At 47.6% G+C, this 8,553-nt stretch overlaps 1 pseudogene; it reads right to left on the bottom strand.

Annotated features, from left to right (window-relative positions):
• LOC112072233 (liprin-alpha-2-like) overlaps positions 1-8,553 on the bottom strand; it is a 130,356-nt pseudogene that overhangs the window by 49,281 nt on the left and 72,522 nt on the right.

The following is an 8,553-nucleotide window of genomic DNA, read 5'->3' as shown; positions in this document are numbered from 1 at the left end:
AACACCAGGGAAACCTCAGAAGAATACCAGGGAGACACCCAGAAACACCAGGAGACAATCAAAGACCACAGGAGACATCAGAGAATTCAGAGACACCAGGAGAACCAGGAGACATCACGAGACACCAGGAGACATCAGATACACCAGGAGACACGAGGGAGACATCAGAGACACCAGGAGACATCAGAAACACAGGAAAACATCAGAGATACCAGGAGACATCAAGACACCAGGAGACTCAAAGGACACCAGGAGACATCAGGAGAATTCAGAGACACCAGGAGACACCAGGAGACATCAGAGACACCAGGAGAACATCAGGATACACCAGGAGACACGGACGGACATCAGGAGACCTCGCACAGAACCAATCCGACCGAACATCAGAAACACCAGGAAACATCAGAGACACCAGGAGACATCAGAGACACAGGAGACACCAGGAGACGGGACACAGGAGACATCAGAGACACCAGGAGACACCAGGAGACATCAGAACACCAGAACATCAGAGACACCAGGAGACACCAGGAGACATCAGAAACACCAGGAAGACACCACAGGGGACAAACATCAGAGACCACCAGGAGACACCAGAGACACCCAGGAGATATTAGAGGACACCAGGAGACTTCAGAAACACCAGGAGACAGTGCCACAGCTAAACAGAAAGGCGCTATCTTTCAAACTCCTCTCCTCCAATACCTTCATCTTCCCTGATTCCTTCGTCTCCACCTCTCCGATAAGTAATTGTCTGTTTTAGTGTGAAGGAGCAAAAGGAGATGGACAGGAAGGTGACGTGAAATCTCTCGGTGTACAAGATTGATTTGGTGGAGCACACACACACACACACACACACACACACACACACACACACACACACACACACACACACACAACACACAACACACACACACACACACACACACCACACACACACACACACACCACACACACACCACAACACCACACACACACACACACACACAACAACAAAACAAACAAAAACAAACACTGGAAGCCTGTTGGCTTGAATCTTATAGCACCGGTTTCATTTTTCACTGCAGAGTGAGTGACACCTTGGGGATACCCTCTAGAATTCCAACCAGGAAATGGAATAAGAGAGGACCGGTATAACATAGAGTAACAGAAGTTTCCAGTCTCTCTCTCTCTCCCAGCAGCCTTTGTAGGATCTTATGCAGGTTGGATTGGTCCCTTGGCTGGGGACTAAGCCCAGAGCCCCAGAGGTTTGCGGGGAATCGTCACCTCCTGACACTATTCTACAGAATCTACTCCCATTCCATTTATGTGAGCCGGGTCTGTATTTAAAAACAACTGCACTATCTATTTACTCCTAAATTGAAATCATAAAATAAATCAGCTCTGAGAGTACGCACAATAGAAATCAAATCTGAACCACTTAAACACCTGAGAGGTCAAATCTGGACCACTTAAACATCTGAGACTGAGAGGTCAAATCTGGACCACTTAAACACCTTGAGACTGAGAGGTCCAAATCTGGACCACTTAAACATCTGAGGACTGAGAGGTCAATCTGACACTTAAACATCTGAGACGAGAGGTCAAATTGGACCACTTAAACACCTGAGACTGAGAGGTCAAATCTGGACCACTTAAACACCTGAGACTGAGAGGTCAAATCTGGGACCACTTAAAACACCTGGAAGACTGAGAGGTCAAATCTGGACCACTTAAACACTGAGACTGAGAGGTCAAATCTGGACCACTTAAACACACTGAGACTGAGAGGTCAATCTGGACCACTTAAACATCTGAGACTGAGAGGGTAAATCTGACCACTTAAACATCTGAGGACTGGAGAGGTCAAATCTGGACCACTTAAACACCTGAGACTGAGAGGTCAAATCTGGGACACTTAAACACCTGAGACTGAGAGGTCATAATCTGGACCACTTAAAATCTGAGACTGAATAGTCAAACTGGACCACTTAAACATCTGAGACTGAGAGGTCAAATCTGGACCACTTAAACACCTGAGACTGAGAGGTCGAAAGGTCATCTTATGTCATCAGCATTGCAGTCCCTATGGGAGGCTCCAGGATTGCAGGTGGTGTTATCTGCAGACTGGAACCCCAGAGGAGTGCGACTCGAGGCAGATCTTCCATCCCAAATCAATTAACAGTCTGGAGCTGGGTGCAGGCAGCCACTGGAACCCAACGTCTCCCTCCGGAGGCTCTGACGTGTGGAAGTGTGGACGTTTCTATTCAGCAGTGCTTATTTAACCCACAGCCTCCATCAACGGGCCTCAGCACCCCACTCACGCAGATGACTGCTTCACCATGACACAGCAGAAAGTTAACCATGTATCCACTGTAGTCAAATGAAGTATAGTCACACTATTTCATCACAAATAAAAGACCTCTGTCTCGACTCAGTGAAATATCTGCTGAGGCGTAACACTGTACTTGGGTTAAGCGAATGAGATGCACTTTACACTGCATGTCTATGGCTCAAACGTAGCCTCATACAACCTGCCTGATCTCGCGAGCTTCATAAATGATTCACTACATGGATACAGGAGCGGGCATCAGTCTGATAATACTAGGCTAACTCAAAGTGAAAGATATCGCCATCTCACGCGCGCGCCTTATAACCTCTCTCTCCTCTCATCCCCTCACATCCCTAGCTTTACTTGTTTTCTATAGCCAGGGCAGATCAGTCTTTGACCAGGGTTTCATCTTCACCTCCTAAGGCCTGTTTGGCTGGCTAGAGCAGCATTTTTAAATCTCTCTCTCTCCCTCTCCCCCTCTTTCTCCGCCCCCCCTCCCTCCCTCTCTCCCTCCCTCCCTCTGGCAGTGCAGAGTGGTTAATTTGGCTCCGGTAGAGCGCCAGTCTGAGGGCCTCCTCTCAGAGCTGGAACATGACCATCTGCCCTGGCAGAGAATGGCAGAGAGAGAATGGGGGCAGAGGCGTTACGCCACCCTGCTAACGCCACGGGCCAGCTCTCATCTGTCAACGCCATACTTCACCCATCACACACCACACTCCATCTTAAGACAGAATGACTAGCCCCTGAATAGGAGTCCTCCTAAGTAGAACTGTCAACATCAAACTACTTTGAAAGTTGACTTAACAGTCAGAGTGCCTGTGAAAAATGATGCTTGTGACACGTTTCTCACTCCTGGTTGGCTGATGTTAGATCCTCCTCCAATCAGAGACCCTCTCTAGCGACACCCGCAGTCTCTCCCTCACCTGAGGAAAACAAAACACCCGCCATGAGTGGGTACTGTACACAACCTCTGGTAGGACTCTACCATGGAGCTCTGCTCCAGCAGTTAATGGCAGTAGTAGATGTTGTGGTTTTGAGCGCTCAGATAAATAGCATGGATAGTGTTGGAGACAACAGTGAGATATGCCTATTTATCTCTCCCCACCATCCCACCTCAGCCCGGGGTTGACATGATATACCGTGTTCCCACCGGGGCAGGGCCGACCGGGAGAGAAGGGGGAACAGATGGGAGAGCGCGCCAGATGCGGGAGCGGGGGAGGTGGTTGTTAAGGATGAAAACAGAGTGGCAGCCATTTTAGAGAGCTGACCTAGCTAAGCTTACATAGCAATGGCGTGTTCCATTGCAACCTTCACACTACTACACAAGCTGTTCCTGCAACTTGCTCAAAAAAAGTTTTTGGGGGCACCATACTGAGAGGAAACGTTTACCTGGTTTTCTGTTCAGAGGTCCCGTGTTCCCAGGCCCGTGTTCCCTGGCTCATTTGGAGGCGGATGTGGTCCTTTGTTGCCAACCCGGATGCCCACATTCTGATGCTGGCCATATCTGCCTGCTCTTGCTAGCTCCTGTTACTGGTATAGTATCCTGACAGAGGCCGCTCTTCCCTCTCTCCATCAGGCCTTCAACCCATGATGCGAGTAACACTTTGCTTGGCCGTTGAAGTACCAATGTTGGCCTTATGGATCCCTCGCTTTTTTTGGTCAGCACTGGGTGGAGGATATCCGCTTTATATTGCTCTTTTAGCGTCAGTTGACTGGGATGCAGCAGTTGATGCTAGACATACTTAAACCCTCCTCTCCCCTCCTCCCCTCTCCTCAAAAGGGGGTGAATGTATGACTTACTCTGCCTTCCTCTATGTACCATGTTGAGGTATTTGTCATGCTACTGACGGAGCATTTACTGGTGAGCTCCGTGGTGCTCCATGGCCGGGGCTGTGGCCCGCTAGGATCAAGGCCTCTCTGAGGAGGCTGAGCCTGGATTACAGGGCAGTCATTCCCCCTCCCTCCACTCCACTCCTCGGGACAGCCCAGCAACACACAGACAGATCGTCGCAGGGCAGAAAACATCCCGTGAATCAAAAACGCCTTTTATTCCCCAGTCCAGCGGCAAGGAGAGACGCGTTATAAATAATAGGGTCTGTTGTGGAGGGTTGAATAGATTACAGCAGCCGGCGTGACATCTTACAGAGGGCTGAGGCCATCAATCAACAGGCATGAGGCAGACCAGAGGCTGGGGCCAGTGGGAGGGCGGGTGGTTGTGATGGTGACTTATGCCAAAACAAAGAATATTCAATACCAAGATGGCACTATGTTAGCAATGSCTCTCTATACAGTACGTACTGTCTTCAGTCAAATATACTGTACCATCAATTGAAGAATCCCTTCTACCAAGAATAGCTACTGTGCATGCAGATTCTATAGACTACATATCTAATGTATGGTCTTACCTTCTCGTCTAGAGCTTTGTGGTGCTCGAACAGGGACTTGAGCGCTTTGAGGACCTCCACCTCACTGGACACGCCTGAGGGGGACTGGGCCTGCCGCTTGACCACGGTCATACGTAGTGACCGCTCATGCCTGGACACCAGGCACTCCAGATGCTCCAGAAGCAACTATAGAGACAGACATAGGGACAGAAATGAGTGCTATTATAATCATCATCATCATCATCCTCATAAAGGCTATCTGCCACATCTGCATAATTGACATCATCATCAACGCTATTACCGTTATCGTCTGCATCATCAATTATCCTGGCACCAGAGAAGATGTAGTGATATGATTCTAAATGTCAACATGTAGTGGCCTGACTACTGGACTGTACTGCACCAACCACACAAGGTTACTGGTCTTCATGTGATTCTCCAAATACATCATTTATATCCACCCTGATTAACCGAAATGAAAAGAAATCAAAGTAACCAACGAGATCTTCTCAATTTGGTCATTTCATTTAATTTCCAACTTTTGGTCGGCGGGGAAGGAGAAGAATAAATAACACGAGACATACGAAAAACAATTATGGCACTCGGAACAATAAAGGCACTCAAAACCAATAAAAACTCTCTGGACTACAAAATAGATGCTAATGTTGTTACTGTGCCGGGCTGGTTTAGGCGGCGCACCGAATCCATTCTCAGCGGAAAGTGTCCCAAGGTCAGGCAGAGTTAGGGGAGTCAACTTCCAGCAGCACAAAGGGATGAGATGAGTCCACTGGGAGTAGGGGGAACAGGAGAGACGAGGAGTAGGGGGAACAGGAGAGACGAGGAGTAGGGGGAACAGGAGAGACGAGGAGTAGGGGGAACAGGAGAGACGAGGAGTAGGGGGCACAGGAGAGACGAGGAGTAGAGACACACAGGGACCATAAAGATGAACACTGTCCTCTGATCTCTGTCACATAGGTACAGTGGAGGGATGGGGACCTGAGGGAAGTCGAGAGGAGATTAACGGGGAAGCCTTCACAGCAATTTCTGAAAAATGCATTGTGGGCCCTAAAAGCACGGGTAGTGTACACTGCTTGTATACTTCTATTTTGACGAATTAGTACGACATCCGGGAACTTTTGGCATTCTAACTATATCCATACTATGACCAATAAGCCATACTCATATACTAAATTCACGTCACAAATCGTACAGTTTGTGCAGTTAGTATGAGTATTTCGAACACAGCTATGGAGTTTGTGTGGATGGGCAATTTATTGACGTAGTCTCCTTTTTTTAATGGTGCTTTTCTTTAGTGCTTCCAATGCAATCCTTCTCCGGGCTGGCAGTGTTGGCCTTTAGTGGAGAGGCAGTGTTTAATAAAAGACATGTCAGCACCCTGTGGACCAGATCATTTCCATTTGAAGGAGGATTTGGGTGAGACAGCTGGTTTAACAGCTCAGCCAGTTAGAACTGGAGTGAGGTGAGAAAGTGTGTGTGTGTGTGTGTGTGTGTGTGTGTGTGTGTGTGGTGTGTGTGTGTGTGTGTGTGTGTGGTGGTGTGTGTGTGTGTGTGTGTGTGTGTGTGTGTGTGTGTGTGTGTGTGGTGTGTGTGTCGAGAACTTGTACTGTACCCCACAGCCTTTTTCTCCACCTGCCGCGGTTCTGTCGCCAAGCGGTCAGTGGTGTCGTCACGGGACGACCTAAACATGAAACTGCTACCTCTCTCTGCTCTCTCATGATTTGTTGCACTAGGGGAACATGGTAGCATTGTAGTCAAAAAATACAGTTTCTCTGATAATGGCTGTACTATGTTGACATGAGTTTTAACGTTAAGCTCAGAACTCTAAAATGTCCGATACTGAAGGATGTTGTATATTGAGATGGAGCAGAGGGATATGGTCTGTGGTGGTCTCTTCTGGCCTTTGAGCCTGTCTGTTTCATTGACCGCTGAAGGACAACTGGAGAAACAACGTAATTGCCACGTAACTAAAGATGTGCTTTATAGAAATAAATAAGATTTAGGAAAATACCAAATATGCCAACATGCAATTTCATATCTGAAGGACTTTATAGAGTCCAATACAATACCAGCAATAATTAGAGGGCCAGTGCAGCACAGGAGTAAGAAATTCTATGCATCTTAATGGGGTCTCATTGTCATTGGAAGGGCAAGTTACATGCTCCCAATTCCCCATCTCTAAACACACAGAGGCACACACAAAGGCAGCACACACCACACACACACACACACACACACACACACACACACACACCACACACACACACACACACACACCACGTTCTTCATCACCCCCTCTGAGCCCAGCCTCATGTTTGTTGATCGTCACTTGTATATTGACTTCTCAACTCACCTTGGAATCAAATCAAAACTTCCACCCCTCCTGCCACTCAAAAGGCACACAGCAGACACTAGGTTTGCCATGTTTTATATCCTCTACCTGGCCACTGTGGCCCATCTTAAAGACCTGTCAGCTCCCAATGTGTTAAATTTATGACAGGCTGAAGGTTTAAGTCATGTCGATGTCAGTCATTCTGTCAAGGTTGTTTACCTAATGTACCAACACCAGAGAATACAGTAGAGTCTAGACAACACTTAGGGTGAGTGAGCGAGTAACAAAGTAGAACAGAAAATGGTTAGAGACGCCCACACTTCCCCCGCAGTCCTCCCCCAGAGAGAGTGTTTTTGGGATAATGACGGTCCACATAGTGGGACCTGTGGCCTCGTCCTGCGGGGTAATTGGCACCATTGGTTCTGTGGCATTTAAATCCAGCCGTCAATTATCCATCTGCTGAGAGACGGATGGACGGGCACAGGCAGTTAGTAGAGAGAGACAGCATGCAGAGCTAAAGCTATCAGATAACACACACATCTATTCTGACTCCGTAAGGTTAAAGTTCAGGACACTCCTGCTTCAGTTGTCTGGATACCTGCTGTGTTATTGTTGTTGTTATATGACAGCATCTCATTAAGGAATACTTACAGAAGTTAGTTTGTGGCCAATTTACTGTACAGGAGTATTATTGTTCTCCTTTATTGATCGACTGAAATACTGAGTCCCATCTTATTTCATAGGCTGTTACACTGACCAGTGGACAGTGACTGCCTTCCATGCTTGGCTTGTAATGCTAGCCTGTGCAGTGGTTCTGCCACCACACTTCTTTTTGCTTTGTGCTGACAGTACAGTACAGTAGTCATGCTTAAGTCCACTATGCTGGCCCGGTGCCCACTAGTCTCCTCGGGGGCCAATCCTCTTACAGCCTGTGTGTAGAGATTACCATTAGAAACATTCACGTTATATTCTCTGCCGAACCCATATTACTTTTCCCAGAACCACGGGTTTTAACCTGTTTTCTGTGGTGGTGGTGGTGGTGGTGGTGGTGGTGGTGTTGTTGTTGGTGGTGGTGGTGGTAGTGGTAGTGGTGTGGTGTAGTCGTCTGAAAACACATCGTCAAAGTCTGGGATATCCACAGTAAGATCAGGTGAGTCAGTTTGTCTAATTTAGCCTACAGTGCAACCAATGGGGAAAAGAAACATCAGGGAACCAGAACACCATCAATAACATAAAGGGTAATTACAAAGGCTCTTTCCCCTTTGGATTGGGCACGATTAACAGAGTTTTGTGAACTATGTCTGTGATCTGTGGGCTAGTCCATTGAGTATGACATGTGAGTGATGGGTGGAGTTGGGGTGGGCTTGTATAATGACGGTCTCATATTTCCTAACGATGTTTGTGCGGTATGGATGTGCCAATGACATGGATGTCTTTGTGCGAACTGTTTTCTGGGTTGTGGTGTTGAAGGATGAAGATGTATTGTGTGTGTGTCTGTGCGTGGCGCG

The sequence above is a fragment of the Salvelinus sp. IW2-2015 genome, unplaced genomic scaffold (genome assembly GCF_002910315.2).
Source record: "Salvelinus sp. IW2-2015 unplaced genomic scaffold, ASM291031v2 Un_scaffold1861, whole genome shotgun sequence".
In the NCBI taxonomy this organism is placed as follows: Eukaryota; Metazoa; Chordata; class Actinopteri; order Salmoniformes; family Salmonidae; genus Salvelinus; species Salvelinus sp. IW2-2015.
This window is presented reverse-complemented; position numbering and strand designations above follow the sequence as displayed.